The sequence below is a fragment of the Lepus europaeus genome, chromosome 14 (assembly GCF_033115175.1).
Source record: "Lepus europaeus isolate LE1 chromosome 14, mLepTim1.pri, whole genome shotgun sequence".
Taxonomy (NCBI): domain Eukaryota; kingdom Metazoa; phylum Chordata; class Mammalia; order Lagomorpha; family Leporidae; genus Lepus; species Lepus europaeus.
In genome coordinates, this window is record NC_084840.1 from 93,533,185 (window position 1) to 93,543,675 (window position 10,491).

The following is a 10,491-nucleotide window of genomic DNA, read 5'->3' on the forward strand; positions in this document are numbered from 1 at the left end:
GTCTGGTATTGTGATGCCTCCAGCTTTGTTTTTGTTGTACAAGATTGCTTTGGCTATTTGAGGCCTCCTGTGCCTCTGTATAAATTTTGGCATCATTTTTTCCAGATCTGAGAAGAATGTCTTTGGTATTTTGATTGGTGTTGCATTGAATCTATAGATTGCTTTTGGAAGAATGGACATTTTGATTATATTGATTCTTCCAATCCATGAACATGGAAGATTTTTTTCATTTTTTGGTATCCTCTTCTATCTCTTTCTTTAAAGTTTAGTAATTCTCATTGTAGAGATCTATGACATCCTTGGTTAAGTATATTCCAAAGTATTTGATTTTTTTTTTTGTAGCTATTGTGAATGTGATTGGTCTTAGAAGTTCTTTCTCAGCCATGACATTGTCTGTGTATACAAAGGCTGTTGATTTTTGTGTATTGATTTTATACCCTGCTACTTTACCAAACTCTTCTATGAATTCCAATTGTCTCTTAGTGGAGATCTTTGGATCCCCTAAATAAAGAATCATATCGTCTGCAAAGAGGGATAGTTTAACTTCTTCCTTCCCAATTTGTATCCCTTTGATTTCTTTTTCTTGCCTAATGGCTCTGGCTAAAGCTTCCAGTACTATATTGAATAGCAATGGTGAGAGTAGGCATCCCTATCTGGTACCAGATCTCAGTGGGAATGCTTCCAACTTTTCCTTATTCAATATGATCCTGGCCATGGGTTTGTCATAAATTGCCTTGATTGTGTTGAGGAATGTGCGTTCTATACCCAATTTGCTTAAAGTTTTCATCATGAAAGGGTGTTGTATTTTATCAAATGTATTCTCTGAATCTATTGAGATAATCATATGGTTTTTCTTCTGCAGTTTGTTAATGTGGTGTAACACGTTGATTGATATGCAAATGTTAAACCATCCCTGCATACCAGGGATAAATCCCACTTGGTCTGGGTGGATGGTCTTTCTCATGTGTTGTTGGAATCTATTGGCTAGAATTTTATTGAAGGTTTTTGCATCTATGTTCTTCAAGGAAATTGGTCTGTAATTCTCTTTCTCTGCTACATCTTTTTCAGGTTTAGGAATTAAGATGATGCTGGCTTCGTAGAAAGAATTTGGGAGGATTCCCTCTCTTTGAATTGTTTTAAATAGTTTGAAAAGAATTAGAGTTAGTTCTTCTTTAAATGTCTGGTAGAATTCAAAAGCTGTTCTTTCCTTGTGAGTAAGCTAAGGACTGGCATGCCATTTCTTCTCCTCACACACTTGATAACCATTTGATGGACAGTTAGCACATGCCTGGAACTGGCCAAACATTTTGTGTCCCTTGTTTTAATATATATGTTAACTGTGTTAGGGAGGGAATGCTTTGCCATCTTTAAGGTGGTCTACAGAAGTAAATGACTTCCCAAATTCACAGAGCTGGTTCTGGCAGACACCTGAGCTGAACACTACTGGGCCATCTCAAAGCTTGAGCCGTTTTGTCCTCTCTCTCAAGAAAGTGCTATATGTCCCAGGAGATTCCGCAACAAAAGGAGGCACTGCATGGGATTCCCTTTCCTTGGCATTCTTGGCCCTAGTTAGCCTTTTTCCTGTTAGCTGGGCACGGTAGTCCTAAGACTGCCCTATGTAGCACAATCCTGGAAAACCCTGTCTTTCTTTGAAATTTATTGGAAAATTTGAAGGCATGTTTTCAAGTAATCACCCCGAGAACCACAGCCTGTGTACAATTTAAACAGTAGGATCGAAGTAGCTCAGATGTCTACTTTGCACAGCACTCTGGAGTCTGACCTAGATGTCTTTGTGGGCCTCAAGTAGAACTGATTGAAAACTGTGTGCTTTATTTTTTAAAAATTACCTACTGTTTGACTTATTTGAAAGGCAAAAAGGCAGAGGCAGACAGAGAAATCTTCCACCTGCTGACTCACTCTCCAAATGCCTACAGCAGCCAGCGCTGGGCTAAGCCAAAGCCAGGAGTGTGGAGCTCAATCCAGGTCTCCTGTGTGGGTAGCAGGGACCCACCACCTGCTGCCTCCCAGGGTGCACATTAGCAGGTGGCGGGCAACAAGAGCAAAGCTGGGACTCGAACCCAGGCACTCTGATACGGAATGTGAGTGTCCCGAGCAGCATCTTAACCTTGGGGACAATCACTTGTCCAGATGCCTTATTTGTCACCTGTACAGTCCAGGTTGATGGCTTTTGGAAAATTTAACTCATATTTTCCTAACTGCTGCCCAGGTGCTTGGTTCCTCCAAGGGAGCTAAGGTCATGCTGGGATGAGGCCCTCACCTCATCTGGCTACCAGCCCTGTGCTCCAGCAGGGCCGGGCACACTCACCCACCCCATGGCCTTTGTTTCTGAGGCTGCCTGCATCCCGTCATGCCTCTTTCTGCAGGACAGTGAGGTGACCATCACAGAGGGTTAGGGTTAGGGTTAGGGTTACGGTTAGGGTTACGGTTAGGGTTAGATCAAGGCCTTATTAAAGCAGTTGGTGTACATGTTGAGAATTTTTGGCTGCTTGTTTGCAAAGGCCCTGGCCAAAGTCAACATCTAGAGCCTCATCTACCATGTAGGGGCTGGGGACCAGCTCCAGAGGAGCTCATTCCCTCCACCACTGCCTCTTTAATTGAGGAGGAGAAAGCAGAAGCCAAGAAAGGAGAAACTGAGAAGCCTGGTGACAACATGGGCTTTGATCTTCTTTACTTAACCTCTTGCAACTTGTTCAATAAAAAGCTGAGCTCTTAAAAAAATGCCATTCGGTTCCCTCTGACATCTGGGCATGTTTCAGAGCTACACTCCTGTGGCGTGAGAATTCCCATCAGGATTTACCAACAGTCAGCTGTGCAGTAGGGAGCGTCAGTTGAATCTCATAAAAGCATGAGGTCAGCAGGTGGCAGAGCAGACGCTGGCCACTGGGCAAGGATGTGGACTTCCAACTTTGAGGAAGTGGCAAGATAAAAATAAATTAGAGAACTGCTTGATTTCCATGCAGTTTTAGGCCATGCCTCGCCCAAATGGGCTGTCTATAAAGTTAGCAGTACTGATGGCCGTGCAAAGCCATTTTCTAGATTTCCATTCAAATCTACTTTGTTGAGGGAAAGGGCTTCATAGTTCTTTTGTGTCATAACCTAATGCTTTCTTTCATGTGCAGTGTGAAGGCAGAGCCTCACCTTTGGACTAAATATGATAGGAAGCCCTTGTCAAAGGGACCCATGTGTGCAAGGAGCATCCAATTCTAACTTCATTTTCATGCTACATTGGACACACATTGGCAATTATTTCAAATGACAGTTCATTCAAATTCAGTAGTGCCCCATAAAGTTACAGTTCTCCCACTGACACGATAGGAATTCAGCAGTGTTAGAATTTCCCTTCATAGATTATTTTTGCTTTTTTTAAAAATTGTTTTAAATTTATATAAGGTGAATAAATTTCATAATTTTTGTATATACATATTGAAGAATATGATGGTACTTCCTACGCTCGCCTCCCTCCCCCTTCCTTTCTTATTTTTTCTTTTAATTTTTATGATGACATACTTTCAGTTTATTTTATGATCACAAGCGTACTGCTACACTGAATAAAGAATTCAACAAGTCGTAAGTAGCAAAAACCATTGTCCCTCCAGAGTATAGGCAAGAGTTATAAACAGAGATCAAATCTCAAAATGTCAGTTCCACTCACATACATTACAATTTTTGTACTCTGTGTATTAATTATCACAAATCAGGGAAATGTATGATATTTGTCTTTTGAGGACTGGCTTATTTCACTAAACATAATGGTTTCCTTTTTTTTTTTTTTTTTAACTGAAGGCTGGCATTGCTGCATAACAGGTTAAGCTGCTCCTGGCCAGCATCCCTATCAGAGCACTGGTTGGAGTGCAGGCTGCTCTGCCTTCAATCCAGCTCCTGCGATTGCACCTGGGGAGGCAGCAGGAGATACTCAAGTACTTGGGTTCCTGTGCCTCATGTAGGAGACGTGGATGGAGTTCCAATTTCCTGGATTTGGCTTGGCCCAGCTTGGGCTGTTGCAACCATTTGGGGTGTGAACCAGTGGATGGAAGATCTCTTTCTCACTTTGTGTCTCCCTCTCTCTGTCACTCTGCTTTTCCAATAAATACAATAAATCTTTCAAAAAATCCACACTTTTTTGCCAGAGATTTTTACATTTTAATACTGCAGCAAATTTGCAAAAGTGAATTTAGACAGCACTACAATCATAGTTTAACACAAGTTTCTAAAAATGATTTAACTCTTTCATAAAAAATTTTAATTTATTTGAAAGGTATGGAGAGAGAGAGAGAGAGAGGGAGAGAGAGTCTTCCATCTGCAAGTTTACTCCCCAAATTCCCTTAGCCAGAGCTGGGCCAGCCAGGCTGAAGCCAAGAGGCTGGAACTCAATTTGGGTCTCTCACGTGGCTGGCAAAGACTCAGTTACTTAAGTCATCATCTGCTGCATCCCAGAAAGCTAGAACCAGAACCGGATCCAGGACTTGAACTCAGGAACTTTGATATGGGAGGCAGGTACCCCAAGCTGTGTCTTAACTACTGCACCCAACTCCCATCCCTGAACTCTATTTTAGTGTGACACTGAAATGACTAAAGAAGAAAACGCTCACTATGTCTGGTTGCGTTAAAAGAAAGGCAAATCTTGGATCAGTCAGGGTCCAATCAGCAGCCAGAAACTAAACCAGTAACTTAAACAAGGAGAATTTGATAGCAAGATTATCAAGTAGGACATGGAAGGTAATTACTAAAAGCGGGGAAAGAAAACTTCAAACAATACAGCGACAGCAAAGGCAGTGGACAGTGACAACTGCTGGGGCTAAGGGAGAGAATCTAAGCAAGAATGTCTTGGAAGGAGGCTCTCCCTACTCCCCTGGGAAGAACAGACCTCAGTGAGACCCGGTGTGCCTTAGGCCAGGGCTGGTCTGCAGCTCTTGGGCTGGTGAGAAGGCTGCTAGATGCCAAAGTTGCAGGAAGTGAGCTCTTTGCAGTTGGTCTTTTGCCTGCCAGTGGCCTCCTCGCCTTAGGAAAGAGAAGGAAGCTCTGCCCCTCCCATCCCCTCTGCACAACGGCTTTGCCTGTGTACCAGGTCCAGCCCCCCTACCTCAAAACACTGCAAGGGAGGGTGGACCGCACTGTGAGATACCACTTCCTGTGTGCTAGGGTGGCCCAAGATGTCAAAAAGTCACACAGTGGCAAGTGACGGCGAGGGTGTGGGGCAATCAGAGTGCTCCCGCGTGGCGGCTGGCATTGCACGATGGTGTAGCTGCTTTGGAAAATGGTCTCTGAGTTCCTCCAAAGGGTAACCAAGACGTTACCATGTGAGCCAGCGATTCCACCCCTAGGGCTGCAAAGAAAGCGAGGAACGTGTGAGTGCGCACAGGGCTCCAGGCTCGGGAATGAAAAGTAGCTGGTTGGAAAGTGCACTTCCAGCTGGAAGATGAAAAGACCGGGTGGCGTGGAGGCAGCCTTTTGGATGAAATTGCCAAGAACTTTAAGAGTTTTGGACTCCTTAACACAAGAGAAACTCCATTTCTCCTGTGCTCCACCCTTATAGCACCCTATACTTTAAATCTCAATTACTTAAACCAGTATGGACACAATTCTGTATCAGTTGTCGCATAGCTTCTCTCTCTTTGATAATTCACACCCACGATTGTCCAGTTGTAGGTTTCTTGCTTATCTGTAGGGGCTTTTCTTATTTTCTTTTTCTTCTATGATGTTTGTTGTGACATACCAGGAAATGGAAGCCATGTAGTAGTACTAACTATATTAATACTATTTAAACACATTTCCAGTTGTATTTAAAGGGTATTTTTTGAGGTAGGCATTTGGAAAAGTGTTTAAGACGCCCCTTGGGATGGCTGCATCCCATAGCAGAGGGTCTGGGTTTGAGTCCTGGTCGGCTTCCAATTCCAGTTTCCTGCTAATGCATACCCTGGGAGGCAGCAGGTGGTGGCTCAAGTGCATAGCTCCCCACCATCCACCTGGGAGACTTGGAATTGAGTTCCAACCGCCCTGGCTGGTGCAGGCATTTGAGAAGTAAACTAGTGGATGAATTATCTCTCTCTGTCTAGCTGTCTCTCTCTCTCTGTCTCTCTCTCTCTGTCTCTCTACCTTTCAAATAAAATGGAAGTAAATAAATAAAAATTAAAGAGAACATTTCCTTCGTAGAACAACAAAATGACAATACAAACACCAGTTGCAATTCTATATACTATAAGTGAATAATCTGAAAAAGAAATCAAGAAACCAGTCCTGTTTACAAAAGATACAAGAAATAAGTTACTAGGAATAAATTCATTTAAATAAACTATCTAGGGCTTTCCGAGCGGTGCGGCGGCGACGGCAGCCCGGTCTTCCTCCTCTTGCCGCGGGGCCAGATCCCCCAACGGTGTCCAGCTGCGTTTAAGTCTGGCCGGTGCCACCTGTCTCCGCAATGCCCCCCAAGAAACAGGCTCAGGCCGGGGGCAGCAAAAAGGCGGAGCAGAAAAAGAAGGAAGAGATTATCGAAGACAAAACTTTTGGTCTAAAGAATAAGAAAGGAGCAAAGCAACAGAAGTTTATGAAAGCTGTCACTCATCAGGTTAAATTTGGTCAACAAAATCCACGTCAGGTAGCACAAAGTGCAGCTGAGAAGAAATTGAAGAAAGATGACAAGAAGAAAGAATTACAGGAACTAAATGAGCTCTTCAAGCCTGTAGTTGCTGCTCAAAAAATTAGTAAAGGTGCAGATCCCAAGTCCGTGGTATGTGCATTCTTCAAGCAAGGACAAGGTACTAAAGGAGATAAGTGTAAATTCTCTCATGGCTTGACTTTGGAGAGAAAATGGGAAAAACGGAGTGTTTACGTTGATGCAAGAGATGAAGAACTTGAAAAAGATACTATGGATAATTGGGGTGAGAAAAAGCTGGAAGAAGTAGTGAACAAGAAGCACGGTGAGGCAGAAAAGAAAAAAACAAAAACTCAAATAGTATGCAAGCATTTCCTTGAGGCCATTGGAAACAAGTATGGCTGGTTTTGGGTTTGCCCTGGAGGGGGCGATAATTGCATGTATCGCCATGCACTTCCTCCTGGATTTGTGTTGAAAAAAGACAAAAAGAAAGAAGAGAAAGAGGATGAAATTTCATTAGAAGATCTAATTGAAAGAGAACGTTCTGCCCTAGGCCCAAATGTTACCAAAACCACTCTAGAATCTTTTCTTGCATGGAAAAAAAAAAGGAAAAGACAAGAAAAGATGGATAGACTTGTACAAGATATGGACAGAAGAAAAGCTGGTAAAGCACTAATGATCAGTGGTTGTGAGGTGTTTGAATTTCGTCCTGAATTGGTCAATGATAATGATGAAGAAGCAGATGGTACCCGTTATACCCAAGGAACAGGTGGTGATGAGGTTGATGATTCAATGAGCGTCAATGACATAGATTTAAGCCTGTAGGTCCCAAGAGATGTCGACGAGACAGGTATTGCTGTAGCCAGTCTTGAAAGATTCAGCACATATACTTCAGATAAAGACGAAAACAAATTAAGCGAAGCTTCTGGAGGTAGGGCTGAAAATGGTGAAAGAAGTGATCTGGAAGAAGACAATGAAGGGGAAGGGCAGGAAAATGGAGCCATCGATGCCGTTCCTGTTGATGAAAATCTTTTTACTGGGGAAGACTTGGATGAACTAGAAGAAGAATTAAACACACTTGATTTAGAAGAATGACACCAAGCAAGTCAATGACAAAATTAAGTCCGCTCAACGTGAGTTGAAATTGACTACATTAATTTTTTTCCGCCTAGATTCAACAGGATGTTTGTTTCTCATGCTGATTCCGGAGGGTTTGTTCTCCTCCATAAAAGGAATATTCTCCCTACGTCTTCTCTCCTGACTTTGACTCATCTCATAGTAAGTTCAGAGTAGTTCGTGATAAATTGAAAATATAATGGTCATTGCAGAAAATGATTGATCGTTGTAACTGTCCACTCCAGTAGGAATTGTAACTGCTTTTTCAGCTTTTGGTTCTCATTGGGCATGTGTTATTACCCTGAACAACATAAATTTACTTTAAAATACCCTTCATTTGATGCAGTTTTTAGTGAATGATTTCATTTCCTTTGTATTTATATGTTTAAAAGACTGCATGAATATGAGAACTGCACTTCATAAAGGAAACTGCACATGCAGATTCAGTATTGTATATCTTTGGACAAGTAGATGGACATCTGACAGGATCAGTTATAATGCCCTGTGTTAAACCGTTTAAAAGTTTTCCCTCTTCTTTTTTGCCAATAAAGTTGTAAATAAAGACTGTCATACATTAAAAATTAAAAAAAAAAAAACTATCTAGAAGTAAATGTAACCTAGGAGGTAAAAGATTGCTACAATGAAAACTACAAAACATTGATGAAACAAAAATTTATAAGAGATTCATTGATTTAGTTGAAAGGCAGAGAGAGAGAGAGAGAGAGAGAGATTCTTTTATCTACTGTTTGATTCTCCAAATGCCCACAGCAGCCAGGGTTTGGCTATGCTGGACCAGGAGCCAGGCTCTCCATTCAGGTCTCCTGTGTGGGTGGTAGGCACCCAACACTTGGGCCTTTGCTCAGAGTAGCGGGGACTCAACCAGGCATTACACGCTGGGTGGAGGCACCCCAAGTGGCAGCTTGACCTGCTGCGCCACAGCACCCGCTCCTGGATGACACACTCACCTTTAAATTACATAAATACATTTAAACGCATACACTCACCTTTAAATTATGCAGACTCAATTCTGTTTTATGTAACTGTACCCAAACCAGAGAAAATCTCTCCAAATGCAATGGTATGTATATAAAAAGAATACTCTAAATAAATTCAAGAGGATACAAATAAATGGAAGGATATCTTATGCTTATAAAATTGGAGAACTAATATTGTTAAAATAGTCATACTACCCAAAGTGATCTACAGCTCCAGTTACATTTCTATTAAATGCCAATGGCACTCTTCATAGAAATAGAAAAAAGGAGGGGCCGGCACCATGCCTCACTTGGTTAATCCTCCACCTGCGGCACCGACATCCCATATGGGTGCCTGTTCTAGTCCCAATTGCTCCTCTTCCAGTCCAGCTCTCTGCTGTGGCCCAGGAGGGCAGTGGAGGATGGCCCAGGTGCTTGGGCCCTGCACCCGCATGGGAGACCAGGAGGAAGCACCTGGCTCCTGGCTTCGGGTTGGCACAGCGCCAGCCATGGTGGCTATTTGGGGAGTAAACCAACGGAAGGAAGACCTCTCTCTGTCTCTCTCTCACTGTCTATAACTCTACTTGTCAAATAAATTTTAAAAAAAGAAAAGAAAAAAGAAATCGTAAAATAAGTATAGACCCACAAAAGATCCTAAATAGCCAAAGCAATCTTGGGAGAAAAAAAAATCTGGAGGCATCAATTACCTGATTTCAAAATGTGCTACAAGGCTATAGCAATCAAAATAGTATATAGAGTTGTTGCTGGTTTTGTATGTTCATTTTGTATCCTATAACTTTACTGAATTCTTTTAGAACCAACTGGTAGATCAGTGGACCAAAGCAGAGAGCCTAGAAATAAATTCACACACCTACAGCCAACTGAGTTTGACAACAATGCCAAGATCGTACATTGCGGTCAGTCTCTTCAATAAGTGGTGCTGAGAAAATTGGATATCCATAGGTAGAAGGATGAGTTTGATCTTATGTTTTACCGTAGACAAAAATTGATTCATATTGGATTAATAGCTATTTCTTTAACAAAGATGTACAAATGTCCAATGGATAAATGAAAAAAATGGTGAATAATACTGATCACCAGGGACATGCAGATCAAAACCACAATGAGGTATCTCCTCACTCCAGTTAGAATGGCTGTTATCAAAAAGACAAAAGATAACAGATGTTGGGGCCGGCGCTGTGGTGTAGCGGGTATGGCTGCTGCCTGCAGTGCTGGCATCCCACATGGGCGCTGGTTCAAGTCCTGGCTGCCCCACTTCTGATCCAGCTCTCTGCTATGGCCTGGGAAAGCAGTAGAAGATGACGCAAGTCCTTGGGCCCCTGCATTCCCATGGGAGACCCGGAAGAAGCTCCTGGCTCCTGGCTTCGGATCGGCGCAGCTCCAGCCATTGCAGCCAATTGGGGAGTGAACCAGCAAATAGAAGACCTCTCTCTCTCTCTCTCTGCCTCTCCTTCTCTCTCTGTGTAACTCTGACTTTCAAGTAAATAAATAAAATCTTTAAAAAAAGATAACAAATGTTGACAAGACTGTAGACAAAAAGGAACCATTCTACACCCTCGGTGGGATTATAAAGTAGTACAGCCACGATGGAAAGCAGTTCTGAAGTTCTCCCAAAGATGAAAAGTAGAATTACAATGTGAGGCAGTAATCCCTCCTCTGGACATGAGTCCCAAATAATGAAATCAGTGTATTCAAGAGATGCCTGCACTCCCATGTTATTTTAACACTACGCACAGTAGCCACAATATGGAATCAACCTAGGTATTTATC

The 10,491-nt window shown here is 42.4% G+C and overlaps 2 pseudogenes; both read left to right on the plus strand.

The window, feature by feature from the left end:
- The first annotated feature begins 2,333 nt into the window (after positions 1-2,333).
- On the plus strand, positions 2,334-2,734 carry LOC133773518 (large ribosomal subunit protein P1-like; annotated as a pseudogene).
- A 3,627-nt stretch (positions 2,735-6,361) lies between these two features.
- LOC133773926 (zinc finger CCCH domain-containing protein 15-like) lies at positions 6,362-7,710 on the plus strand (annotated as a pseudogene).
- The last annotated feature ends 2,781 nt before the right edge of the window (positions 7,711-10,491 follow it).